Here is a 12,849-nt window from a genome sequence, read left to right as displayed (position 1 = left end):
AGAGCTTAGTCATTTATCTAGCCCTGCAATGCCCATTGTTTCTCTACACCAAGAGAACTTCTCAGAGCTCACAGATTTTGTCAATGCATCTGCAGTATTCTTCAAAGTGTCCAACTTTACCAGCAACACCTTTTTGTCTTCTATCATATCCCTCACAAAGTGATACTGAACATCAATATGCTTTGTCTTTGAATGATATGTAGGATTCTTTGCCAAGAAAATTGCACTTTGGTTGTCACAGTCTATCCTTATAGCTTCCTGTACTAACCCCATACTTGAACACAATCTTTGCAACCAAACTGCTTCCTTGCTTGCATGAGTGGCTGCCATGTATTATGCCTCTGTAGTTGATAGTGTCTCTACAGATTGTTTCTTACTCATCCAACTGACTACACCTCCAAATAGGTTAAACACATACCCACTTGTAGATCTTCTCTTATCTAGATCTCCAGCCCAGTAAGAATCAACAAAGCCATGAATATCCAACACTCTGTCCAATCCTAGTCTTCCTTGGTAGCACAAACCATAATTACTAGTGCCACGCAAATACCCGAAAACCCGCTTCACTGTTGTCCAATGCCCCTTCCCTAGTTTTGACATAAACCTGCTCAATACTCCCACTGCATGTGCAATGGCTGGTCTAGTACAAACCATTGCATACATCAGGCTACAGACTGCACTTGCATATGGAACACGGGACATGTCCTCTTCCTCTTCTTGTGTCTTGGGACACTGTTTAGCGGATAACCTCACACCAACAGGAACATGAACCTTCACCGGTTTATTATCCTGCATATTAAACCTCTGCAGTATTGTCTCGACATACTTCCTCTGGTTTAACCAGAGCTTCCTCTTTGCCCAATCTCTTTTAATTTCCATGCCCAAAATATAGTTTGCAGCACCAAGATCTTTCATGTAGAATTTGGAGGACAATTGGGTCTTCAAATCCTGGATAATTTCTTTGTCATTTCCAACCAACAACATATCATCCACATGCAAGACCAGATAAATAACACGGTCACCAATTAATTTAAAATACACACAGTGATCTGCTTTGCTTCTGGCGAAGCCAAGTCCCCGTATAAATGTATCAAATTTCTGATACCACATCCTTGGTGATTATTTTAACCCATATAGAGACTTCTTTAACTTGCATACCAGTTCTTTCTTACCCTTCACTGCAAAGCCTTCAGGTTGCTTCATATAGATCTCCACTTCCAAATCCCTGTGAAGAAATGCAGTCTTCACATCCATCTATTCTACCTCAAAATCAAAAGCAGTAGCAACAGATAAAAGTAACCTAATAGAAGTTACCTTGGCAACAAGAGAAAAAATATCACCAAAATCAATTCCCGGCACCTGGGAATAACCTTTTGCTACCAACTGAGCTTTGTATTTCTCCACCTTTCCTTCTGCATTTGTCTTCTTCTTGAACACCCATTTGCTGCCAATGGGTTTCCTTCTAGCCGGCAACTCCACTAGATCCCAGCCTCATTTTTGTGCAAAGATGCCATTTCATCAACCATGGCCTCTTTCCAAAGTTTTCCATCCTCTGAATCTAATGCTTCCTTCATAGTTCTAGGATCATCATCAATAATAGATAAAGCAAAATTTGAACAGAAGGTAGATGGACTATACCTTTCTGGCTGCCTTCTTTCTCGAACTGATCTTCTTACCCCCGGAGTTTTTGGCTCTTCATCTTGTGATTCCTCCTCCGCTGTAGAGTCTGATTCTTCCTCCTTTAGCTCAAACTCTACCTTCTCATGTTCCTTTGGTTGGACTTCATGTTTAATAACATATTTCACCTCTCTGAACACCACATCTCGGCTATACACAACCTTCTTTGTTACCGGGTTCCAAAGCTTATAACCCTTTAAACCATCCTTATACCCAATAAAGATGCACTTTTCAGATTTACTATCCAACTTGGTTCGTTTCTCCTTTGGAACATGTATATATGCATCACATCCAAATACCCTCAGATGTGAAAGAGGGGGTTTCTTACCAGTCCATACCTCTTGTGGAGTCTTATCCTCCAACGTTGATGAAGGTGATCTGTTGACCAGGTAAGATGCTGTCTCCACCGCCTCTGCCCAGAATTCCTGTCCTAACCCAACACCACTGAGCATGCTTCTTACCCTTTCCATCAACGTCTTGTTCATTCTTTCTGCAATTCCATTTTGCTGAGGTGTATATGGAGTAGTCTTCTATCATGCTATACCACACTGCTTACAGAATTCTTCAAATTCCTTACTGCAAAACTCTCCACCGTTATCTGTCCTCGGCACCTTTATCTTCTTCTCTATCTGGTTTTCCACCAGAGCCTTAAATTCTTTAAACCTGTCAAAGACTTCTTCTTAAGGAAATATATCCATGTATTCCTTGAGAAGTCATTTATAAATGATACATAGTACACAGACTTACCCAGTGATGGAACCTTCACAGGTCAAAACACATCACTGTGCACAAGCTTTAATATCTGTTTCGCCCTCTTACCACCAGAGGGGAAACTCACCCGATTTTGCTTCCCATATACACAATTTTCACAGAAGTCAAAATCCAGAGAGCTATTATTCAAACCCTCTACCATACCTTTACCATGAAGTGTTCGAAGGCCCCTCTCTCCAATATGTCCAAGCCTTTGATGCCACAACATGGCCTTCTCTCCAGAGACCACTAGATTTTCTGCTCCACTTTCAGGAACCACAGAACTATTGCACCCATCAATAATAGTGCTACCTTGCAGCTTGTACAGAGTTCCAATTCAAACTCCCCGCATCAATACCAGTGCTCCCCGAACTATTTTGCAGGTATCCTTCTCGAACACTATTTTTACACCCGCATAGTCCAGCTTGCTTACATAAATCAGATTTCTGGCCAATGCAGGAATATGCCCAACACTTGGAAGTGTTCTAACTCTTCCACCTTGCGATTTCAACTTTACTTTTCCACGAACAACGATTCTAACCTTCCTATCATCCCCCAAGAAGACATCACCACCATCATATTTCTCATACTAGCAGAACCACTCTCTATGGGAATGAAGTGAAAGGATGCACCTGAGTCAATTAACCATGCCTCATGATCTACATGTGTACTTGAAGAGGCCAAGTACACATCCCCACCTTCATTTGAGGTGGTTTTCGCCTCTGCAGAAGGCGCATCATCAGAGCCCTTTCCTTTGTCAGGAACTTTAGATTTACAGTCCCTTTTGTAGTGCCCTTCCTTTCCACATTTCCAACACACCACCTTTACAGGTTTTCCTAGAGATTTAGATCTCCCACTCGATGACTTATTTTTGTTTATGTTCTGGGACCGTCCTCGTACAGACAAGGCATCACCATTTTGGCTCTCCATATTTTTCCGTCTCATCTCCTCCGTCAGCAAGGCTAAGACTATTTCATCAAAATACAAGGCAGTTGCATTGCTACCTATTGCAATAACCAGACTATCCCACGAATCCGGTAGAGAACACAACAAACTGATGCACTTATCTTCATCTAAAATTTTAATATCAACAAATGCTAACTGACTTACCACAGTCTTAAATGCATTCAGATGCTCTGTCACCGAGTCTCCATCTTTCATCCTCAGGTTATACAACTTTTTCCGCAGGAACAGTTTATTCACTAGAGACTTAGATTGGTACAAATTCCCTAACTTGTCCCACAAAGGCTTCGCCGTAGCTTCCCCTGATACATTCAACAATACTGAATTTGAGGCACACAATCGTATTGTGCTCTTTTCCTTTCGATCCAACTTCTTCCATTCTTCATCGGACACTCCCATTGGTTTAGTACCTAGATCTACTGCAATCCACTGATCTTTATCCACCAACAGATCTTCCATCTTGAGTTTCCACAACTCAAAACTCTGGCTATTAAATTTCTTGATCTCTATCTTTCCACCGCTCGCCATCTTCTTTCACCACTAGAATCGATCTCGTAGATCCCCCACTGAACAGGGTCTACCACAGGCCCAAGCAAAACCCCTCAGCAACAAAGGCGTCCCCTTGAAGCCAAAACTTCTCTGATACCAAATGTAGGTTTTAACCCCGTACAGAAATTACCTGCATACGAACTCTAAAGCATAGAAAATAAACAATGCAAGAGAATAACACATAAAACACATATACACATTTTCCCTTGGATCCCAAAAAACAGGACTACCAGCTTGATTTTTCATTATGTTCCTTTCAATTTTCTAATACATATTTATACATACCGAAGCATCCAGTACCATGGACCGAAAACCATCGCGTCCAAAAACATGTGCGAAAATCATGCACAAAACTATAGGTGGGTCCGCCCAACCTAACATAGGTTCCAAAACCAAAATTTTCCTAGGCGCTGCGTCGGACCCCATAAAGTGGGGTTACGGGTACACCTCAAACCCCCTATGGCCTCCCCCTCTTTAACCTCCATTAACTACGTGGGCTAGTCGTGGAAAGAATATAACACAACCCAACACCACACTTAGCAACCCTAGTATCTCATTGATTTAGAGAATACAGTCTTTGAAGATGTTAATGATTCTTAGATCCTCTAATTTTTACACTGGTTCATGTCTAGTTGTTCCAAAACTCAAGTAATAGAACAAAAATGTTGGCATTTCCAACAAAGGGCATCAAATTCAAATGACTTCCAAATTGCCAATAATACCACTGGAACGTCTTTTAAATCTGTAGAGAGAAATCATTTTTTGTATTTAATAAAATTATTTTATAATATTAATTAATCCAAAACTCTTTAGCCCAAGCACCGTGAATGAAACCCAATGTTGAATGCATGCGCATAAGGTCTTCCAAACTCTCAAATGCGAGTGCCATGAGGTGATCCCACTACTCACAACCTATGCATGACTACAAAGCATTAACGGACCTTTCCTCGGACATGTCACACCTGGCTAGCTGTATTTTCTCCACCACTTAGTGTCGCTAGTCCTAGGTTTCCACCAGGCGTGTCTTTGATCTCCATTGAGCTCCTAAAGCCTGGCAACTCATTCCCTAGGTTGTACAATGGGTCGTCCTATAGGACTCCACTAGTCTAGTCGATACTACTTCATAAATGAGGCGAATGTTCTTATTACAAGAAAATCACAAAAATTGTTGGAGTATGAAGAGGAACCTTCTACTTTAATGGTTTCTTACTTGTTGATGGAAATTTGTTGTTGTAGCATTTGGTTATTCCCAGAGTAAGATGACTAATGGAAAATTACGTAGGTAAATAGCTAAATGACCACATAATTTATACAATTCCTTACTTAATTCTTTGGGTATTGAGGAAATTATTGCTTTGCTATGTTGACTAAGACAAAATATATGAAATATACCATGTTATTATGATAATTAGAAGAAAGAAAACAATTTTTACTTGCCTATTAATGTGGGGAAACCTTTCGTTGAGTGAAACTCCTATTATAACAATACAAGACAAAATATTTCATATCAGTTTACTCTCTTTAAATATGTTCTCAATAGAAAACCCTAAATATTTGTGGTCCTATAATTAATGGGTACCAACTGCCTATTTGTCCTTATAAAGTGTACCCTTTTATATTATATAACTATCCACTATTGTCTATTAAACCTTTTTCAAAGAGGATGGTTGCATACATCAATTGATTAACTCCTAGGTATCTTAAAGTACGAGGATTAGGATAGGACATGAAAATGTCTTCACCCTTGAAAAGAAACATTTTCCTCAAGGCTAGAGATGAGGAAATTGTTGCAGAATTGTTATTAATTACCATGTTGCATATCTAGGCTACATATCTTTCCACTATATTAGTACCTGAATCATGCATTGGTGCACTTAACATTGTCTAGTACTCAATACTACTGTGAATTGTAACCAAATGGAGCCTTCTTCATAATTTTTTGATAATGTATTCTACATATTTCACTTTGATACCATTATTTTATTCATGTGAGACACAAGAAAAATCTTTAAATGTGTTAGAAAAGCAAAGATATAGGCTAGTTTTCCAACACATTGTATGATTTTATAAGGTCCATGGAATTTTCTCATTGCCTTGTGGTATTTTTGGTTAGCTTCAACTACAAAAACCATTTATTTGATATGAAGCGATCTTTTTTTAAATCATTTAGTTTTTTCTAAGAGTTTATTTCTATGGAAATAAAAAACTTTGTAATTTCATTTTTCATTTGATTTATTGTGATTTTTTTTTTTTTTTATAATTAGCCTACAAAAGAAGAGGAAATATGAGACTGAGCAAGAGGATTTTATAATTAGCCTATAATAGTGTTTCCATGTTTCTAAATGTTTGAGGGATCGCATTTCTATTTTGGATATACATATTCATTTCATCGTACTATAGTACTGTATTTTTCTTTGGTTGTGGATTAACATGCAATGCTTATAGAGTTGTACGATCCCTAACAACAAATTTTTTAATGAATCTTGCACACTTGAGTGTTCTAATTAAAATGATTGCAATCAAAACATTAAACACAAAAGGGATCTAAAACACAACCTCTTATTTATATTAAAAAATGAAACAAAGATACATGCTCATACAAATCATACTAAAACCCCTACCAATGGCATGTACGGTTGCTCATCAATGTGAAGTTGGATTACACTTTTTTCCATTTTTTGAGAAAAAAAAATATACCATTTCTACAAATTCTTCAACTTTCAGCAAACCAAAGCAATTTTTTTTGTTTAGAATTTCATTTTACAATAAAATGAAAACTTGTCAGAAATTTTATTAGCTTTCTATTACTTATTTTTTGGAATTTTTTTTATTCACATTTGATATGTCAACATAACAATTGTTTGACTATGTGTTCTTTAAAAATGAATGGATTCATAACACGTCATGTTTTTTAGCACTAGTGTATTCTTTGTTAACTTGGCGTTTAAAAAAAAAATGTGTTGCAACAATCTAGATAGACTCTATTTTGGTATCATTATATTTACAAAACTAACAGATGCACATCATAATTACTAGAATTTTTTGAAGTCAACCAATATGAAAAAACTGTAGATTTTGAAGATGTTTTGCTGAGCATCAAATTTCTCAACATATTAGTTATAAACTATAAAACTAAAATTTACCCATTACAGAAGACGGACCAATGTAATGAACCATAAATTTTTCATATTTTTTTATAATGTATTTTGGAAGATACGAATTGTTGATTTCATTGAAGCATAATGACCTTCAGAAATTTTTTGCAGACATTTTTTTAGAAAATTAATTAAAATTAATAAATTTCTATGAAATTCCATAAAATTTATATCTACTCGAAGTAGATTCAATTCTGCAAATTCTAGTATTGGTTTCGACAGTAAATTCACCAAATTTGATGGAGTTTAATCATTCTGAAGTTGGAAAAAGCTGACCAAAGTCGAGTTGTTGTAGAGTTGCAGGGTAAAACAGTTCGGCCGAACTAAAACCACATTCGAACGAACTTGTGTTTTTCGTCAATGCCCGTTAAAGTAAACGAAAAAATAATTCGGTTGAAAATATGTTGTTATTTTCCGTCAACTGCAAAAATAAAACGATGCGACCCTCCAAAAAAAAAGTTTCGCCCAAACGATATAAATAAATGGATGTTAAAATTGGCAACTAGGGCAAAACTTCATGTGGGTCATCTTATTCATGGCTAATAATATTTTTATTAGATTCCTCTCGTTGAGAGGTGTAGGATTGATATAAATATCATCCAATTCCGATAAGTATTCATGGATATATGAATTTATTTTGATTATGGAATTATTATCAAGCCAACCTACAACTCATGTAGTCTCAGAAGCCCAACAGTCGCATCTATTCACCCACCAACGTTGTGTATAAATATAAGAGGACTTTTCCTCATTTGGAATCACTCATCTCATCACATCTCTCTCTCTCTACTGCACAGATATGAGTCTCTTCTCTACTGCGCTGAAATGGGTCTCTCTCTCTCACACATGTGAAGCCGGAAGCTGTTGAATTTGAAGCTGCAACTACAGAAGTAAAGATTGACTTGCGTGGCCTAGAAGATCTCCTCTTTGGAACTACGCTGTAGGTTCATCTGAACCTCCTTTGAAAGCCGCAACTTTTGGTGGTGGAATGAAGTCAATCCAACGAACGGTTTGCAAGATATCGACTGCCCTAGTTTGAAGCCGGAAACTGCTGTATTTGAAGCTGCAACTGCAGAAGTAAATATTGACTTGCGTGGCCTAGAAGATCTCCTCTTTGGAATTGCGCTGTAGGTTCACCTGAACCTCCTTTGAAAGCCGCAACTTTTGGTGGTGGAATGAAGTCAATCCGACGAACGGTTTGCAAGATATTGACTGCCCTAGTTTGAAGCCGGAAACTGCTGAATTTGAAGCTGCAACTGCAGAAGTAAAGATTGACTTGCGTGGCCTAGAAGATCTCCTCTTTGGAAATACGTTGTAGGTTCATCTGAACCTCCTTTGAAAGCCGCAACTTTTGGTGGTGGAATGAAGTCAATCCGACGAACGATTTGCAAGATATCGACTGCCCTAGTTTGAAGCCGGAAACTGCTGAAACTGAAGCTGCAACTGCAGAATTAAAGATTGACTTGCGTGACCTAGAAGATCTCCTCATCTAAACTGCACTGTAGGTTCATATGAACCTCCTCTGGAAGCCGAAACTTTTGGTGGTGGAATGAAGTCAATCCGACTGTCGGTTTGTGAGATATGGTCTGCCCTAGTTTGATAATGAAGCCGCTAATGCTGATGCTACTGATCTAGGGTTTGCTACTACTGATATGAATCAGATTTATTGTACTATTTCTCTCTGCTGAATTATTGAAGATAAAAGAAGATTTGATCAAAGGGTTTCCCCACACATTGTGGGGTTTGTCCCTGGCTAGCCGCCACATCTTGTGTCTCTTGTCTTGGCTTGTTTTTTGTCGATCATTTAATGTTCTATTTGCACTTTACTTTATGTACATGTGATTGCTAATCGGTGGAATATAATAAGAAAAAGACGTAAAATGTTATAAGCATAGAACATACCATAACTTAACATGGTATCAGAGCTGAGGTGAAGACAAAGCCCGAGCAAGAGCAGGAGAAATCATTGAAGAGAAGATTGGCAAGGCTATCCTAAAAGAACTATGGGGTCCACAACACTCTTTCCTACCGAAGACAAGCTACGTGAGAAAGCTGACTATCACGGATGGAATATGTGTATCGATCTAACCCTTGAAGATCAAGGAGTGCTGGAGCATGTAAGAGGCAATATTGTTGAGCCTTCATCAAATGCATCTGCTGCTGCCTGGAACAAATGGAAAAATGGAGAAATCAAAACAAAGAAGATCATCCGGGACTCTATCGACAAGCGCTTGGTGGCCTACATCTCTGATCTAGACACCTCCAAGGAAATCTACGACAAACTGGTGAGTTTATTTAAAGTTAATGATGCAAATCAAGTTTTTTTTCTTAGAAATAAGTTGAGGGAAATCAAGAAGGGTAAAGATGAAAGTATGCAAGCATACTTCTTAAGAATCACCGAGATCAAGAACGATCTCCTATCTATTGGGGAAACTATTACTGACAGAGAAATGGCACTCACAACTCTTGGAGGATTGCCATTTGAATGGTATGTGTTGAGGACTACTCTTTTGAACTATAATGTAATTCCTGGTTTCGAGGAATTAATGGCTAGATGCATTCAAGAAGAAACAAGGGAAGAAGTGCAAGAAATGCCCATGCCTAAAGGTCCTCCTGCTGCCTTTTCTTCTCATGCAAAGAAAAGAAATAATTCTGGGACTAAATCAAAAGGAAAGGCTGGACCTAAGGCTAGAAGAAAATGACGATGTTACATTTACGATAAAGCAAGTCACTATGTATGAGATCATGAGCATCATGATGAATAAAATCATGGACATGGGCAGCATGATGATAATCATGATTAGAGAAGCATGGTATAGTATGCAGTGGTGCAACTCGAAATCCCTCTTATGGCAATCAAAGGAATGACAAATTCAACAGCAAAGGTAAGAGGAGAGTTGGGAATCAAGGAAGAGGACAAGCATTCAAGAAGACTAGAAATTCTAGGATGTATTAATTGCACCTAAACTCAAAAGGAACCTAGTGTCCATCTTGGCAATGGAAGACAGAGGCTACAAGGTAACCTTCAGCAATGGCAAGGTATGTATATGGAAAAATAATGTTAAAGATGCCTTTACTCTTGGGTTTAGTGTTGATTCATTATATCAGGTCGATGGAAGTCCGCTAGGTGTCATGTCTTGTAACACAACTCTTTAGTCCGAACTTTGGCATCAGAGGTTTGCCCACCTTCATTACAAAGCTCTACCCGATGTAAGACAGATGGTAACAGGGATGCCCGAATTCCAAGTAGAGAAAGAAGGTGTATGTCCGGGATGTGCCAAAGGAAAGCTCAAAAGGGGACCATTCCCCTCAAGCCAAAGCAAGACCTCCGATATATTACAATTGGTTTACTCAGGCATACCTGAGGTTGGCATTAAGAGGGAGACTACTACACCACATACTCCTGAGCAGAATGGTGTGGTGGGAAGGAAGAACCACACGATGATGGAAGTTGTCCGGGCCATGCTACATGATCAAAGACTTCCAAAGTTTCTATGGGTTGAAGCTGCAAACATTGCCGTATATGTACAAAATCGATGCCCTCATCAAGCATTGGGTTCCAAGACTCCTGAAGAAAAATTCACCGGTAAGAAACCTGATGTTTCTCATTTTAAAATTTTTGGAAGCCCTGTATACTTTCATGTGCTGAAAGAGAAAAGAAATAAATTGGGAGCATCTGGAAAGAAGGGAATTTTCGTGGGCTATGGTGAAAATACTAAAGGCTATAGAATCTATGTAGCCGGTCAAAGGGAAGTCATAATTAGTCGTGATGTCACCTTGGATGAAGATATGGCTCTCAGCAAGGTGATCAATCTTCCGACTTTGAGGAGCTCTCAAGAAGCCAACACCAGGGAACCGAAAGAAAAGGATGATGAATCAATGCCTGATGTAGAAGAGCCCATGGATCCGATTGATCCTCCTCCATATGAGCCTTCCTCTTCTAGGAAGAGGCCTTCATGGCTTAAGGGGTTACTTGATGATGCTGAAGGACATCCTGCACCCCGAGGAACCTTTCGTGAAAGTAAGAAACCTAATAGGTATCAAAGATACCTGACCATCATGAGCACGATCATACAAAATGAGCCTTCGTCATTCTGAGATGTCGTCAAGCATCAAGTATGGAAGGATGCTATGACCGAAGAATATGATTCTATCATAAAGAATGATGTTTGGGAAGTAGTTCCCAGACCCCAGGACAAGACTGTTGTTACTTCCAAATGGCTTTACAAGATAAAGCATGCAACAGATGGAAGCACGGAAAAGTATAAGGCTCAAGGAAGGTATAGACTATGATGAGATATTTGCACCTGTTGCCAGATATACGACCATCCGCTCGATCATAGCCCTTGCCGCTTCACAAGGATGAAACCTACATCAGATGGATTTCAAGACTGCGTTCTTCCATGGCTCGATCAAAGAAGAGGTCTACTTAGAGCAACCGAAGGATTTGAGATTTATGATCGAAAATCTCATGTATGCAGGTTGAAGAAAGGGGCTGAAGCAAGCACCCCGAGCATGGTATGAGAGGATTGATAGCTACTTGATGAGGCTGGGATTCACTAGGAGTGAAGCTGATCCTAACCTTTACTTTAAGGTTGAAGATGACAAGCCTCTCATACTGGTGTTGTATGTGGATGACCTCTTTCTAACAGGTGCAGACCCTCTCATTCACAAATGTAAGAGGGAGATGGCTTCTGAATTTGAAATGAAGGACCAAGGACTTGAAGTGTGGCAGAAGCCAAGGGAAATTTTTCCTATCTCAAGGAAAATATGTGGTAAATATATTGGAAAGATTCGGTATGATGGACTGCAAGCCTGTGACTACCTCAAGGATCTTAACTTTTAGAAGTTATATGGTAGTGATGTCGGACCAGACTTGGGAAATGCCTCTGAGTTTCAAAAACTCATTCGCATTGATGTTCTTGGTGAACCTCCATCCAAACATATGTTTTGCAGTTAGCATTGTGAGCTCATATTTGGTTGAGCCTCACTGGATTGATGCCAGGAATCTTCTGAGATGTCTTCAGGACACAATCTCTCATGGATTAAGATACACTGCCAGAGATGTGAGACTACTTGGATATACTGATGTTGATTGGGCAGGCAGTGTGGTGGACCGTAAGAGCACTTCCAGGTACTGTTTCACCTTGGTACCTGCTTCGATATCCTGGATGAGCAGGAAGCAGAAGTCGGTGGCTTTGAGCACCGCCGAAGCAGGATATATTGTTGCTAGCATAACCTCGTGTGAGGCAGTCAGGTTGCGAAAGCTCTTCAGTGAGCTGTTTGGATTTACATTGGATACCACAATGATTATCTGTAACAACCAGAGGTGGGATTCGATTATTGAGGAATCCCGTATTCGTCAATTGCTCCAACAGATAGACATCATCTGGGATATGGTAGTCGATGAGCAAGGAAGCTCCATCACATCAAGATGATGTACAGGTTGATACACCTTGTCAAAGCCCCGAGGAAAGATCTAATCTGTGATTTTCCCAAACGACTTGGAGCCGGCAAGAAACCCTTGTACAAGGGTCCTGCATGTTGCATACATTGAGCTCTGGGAGCTCTGAGGGCTTGCGGTTCCTACTGGAGCAACATATGACCACAGGGTGACTCACCCTCCCCTGGTGGTGCACACTGGAACAAGATGATTCGCTCTCTTGTGGGACAAGATGATTCGCTCTCTTGTGGAACAGGATGATTTGGTCTCCTGTGTAGTAGGATGATTAGTCATCCTGTGAGGCCTGGATTG

The sequence above is a fragment of the Pinus tabuliformis genome, chromosome X (assembly GCF_031772625.1).
Source record: "Pinus tabuliformis cultivar Carrire ecotype Pingquan chromosome X, CPIR1, whole genome shotgun sequence".
Classification (NCBI taxonomy): Eukaryota; Viridiplantae; Streptophyta; class Pinopsida; order Pinales; family Pinaceae; genus Pinus; species Pinus tabuliformis.
Note: the sequence above shows the minus strand (reverse complement) of the source record.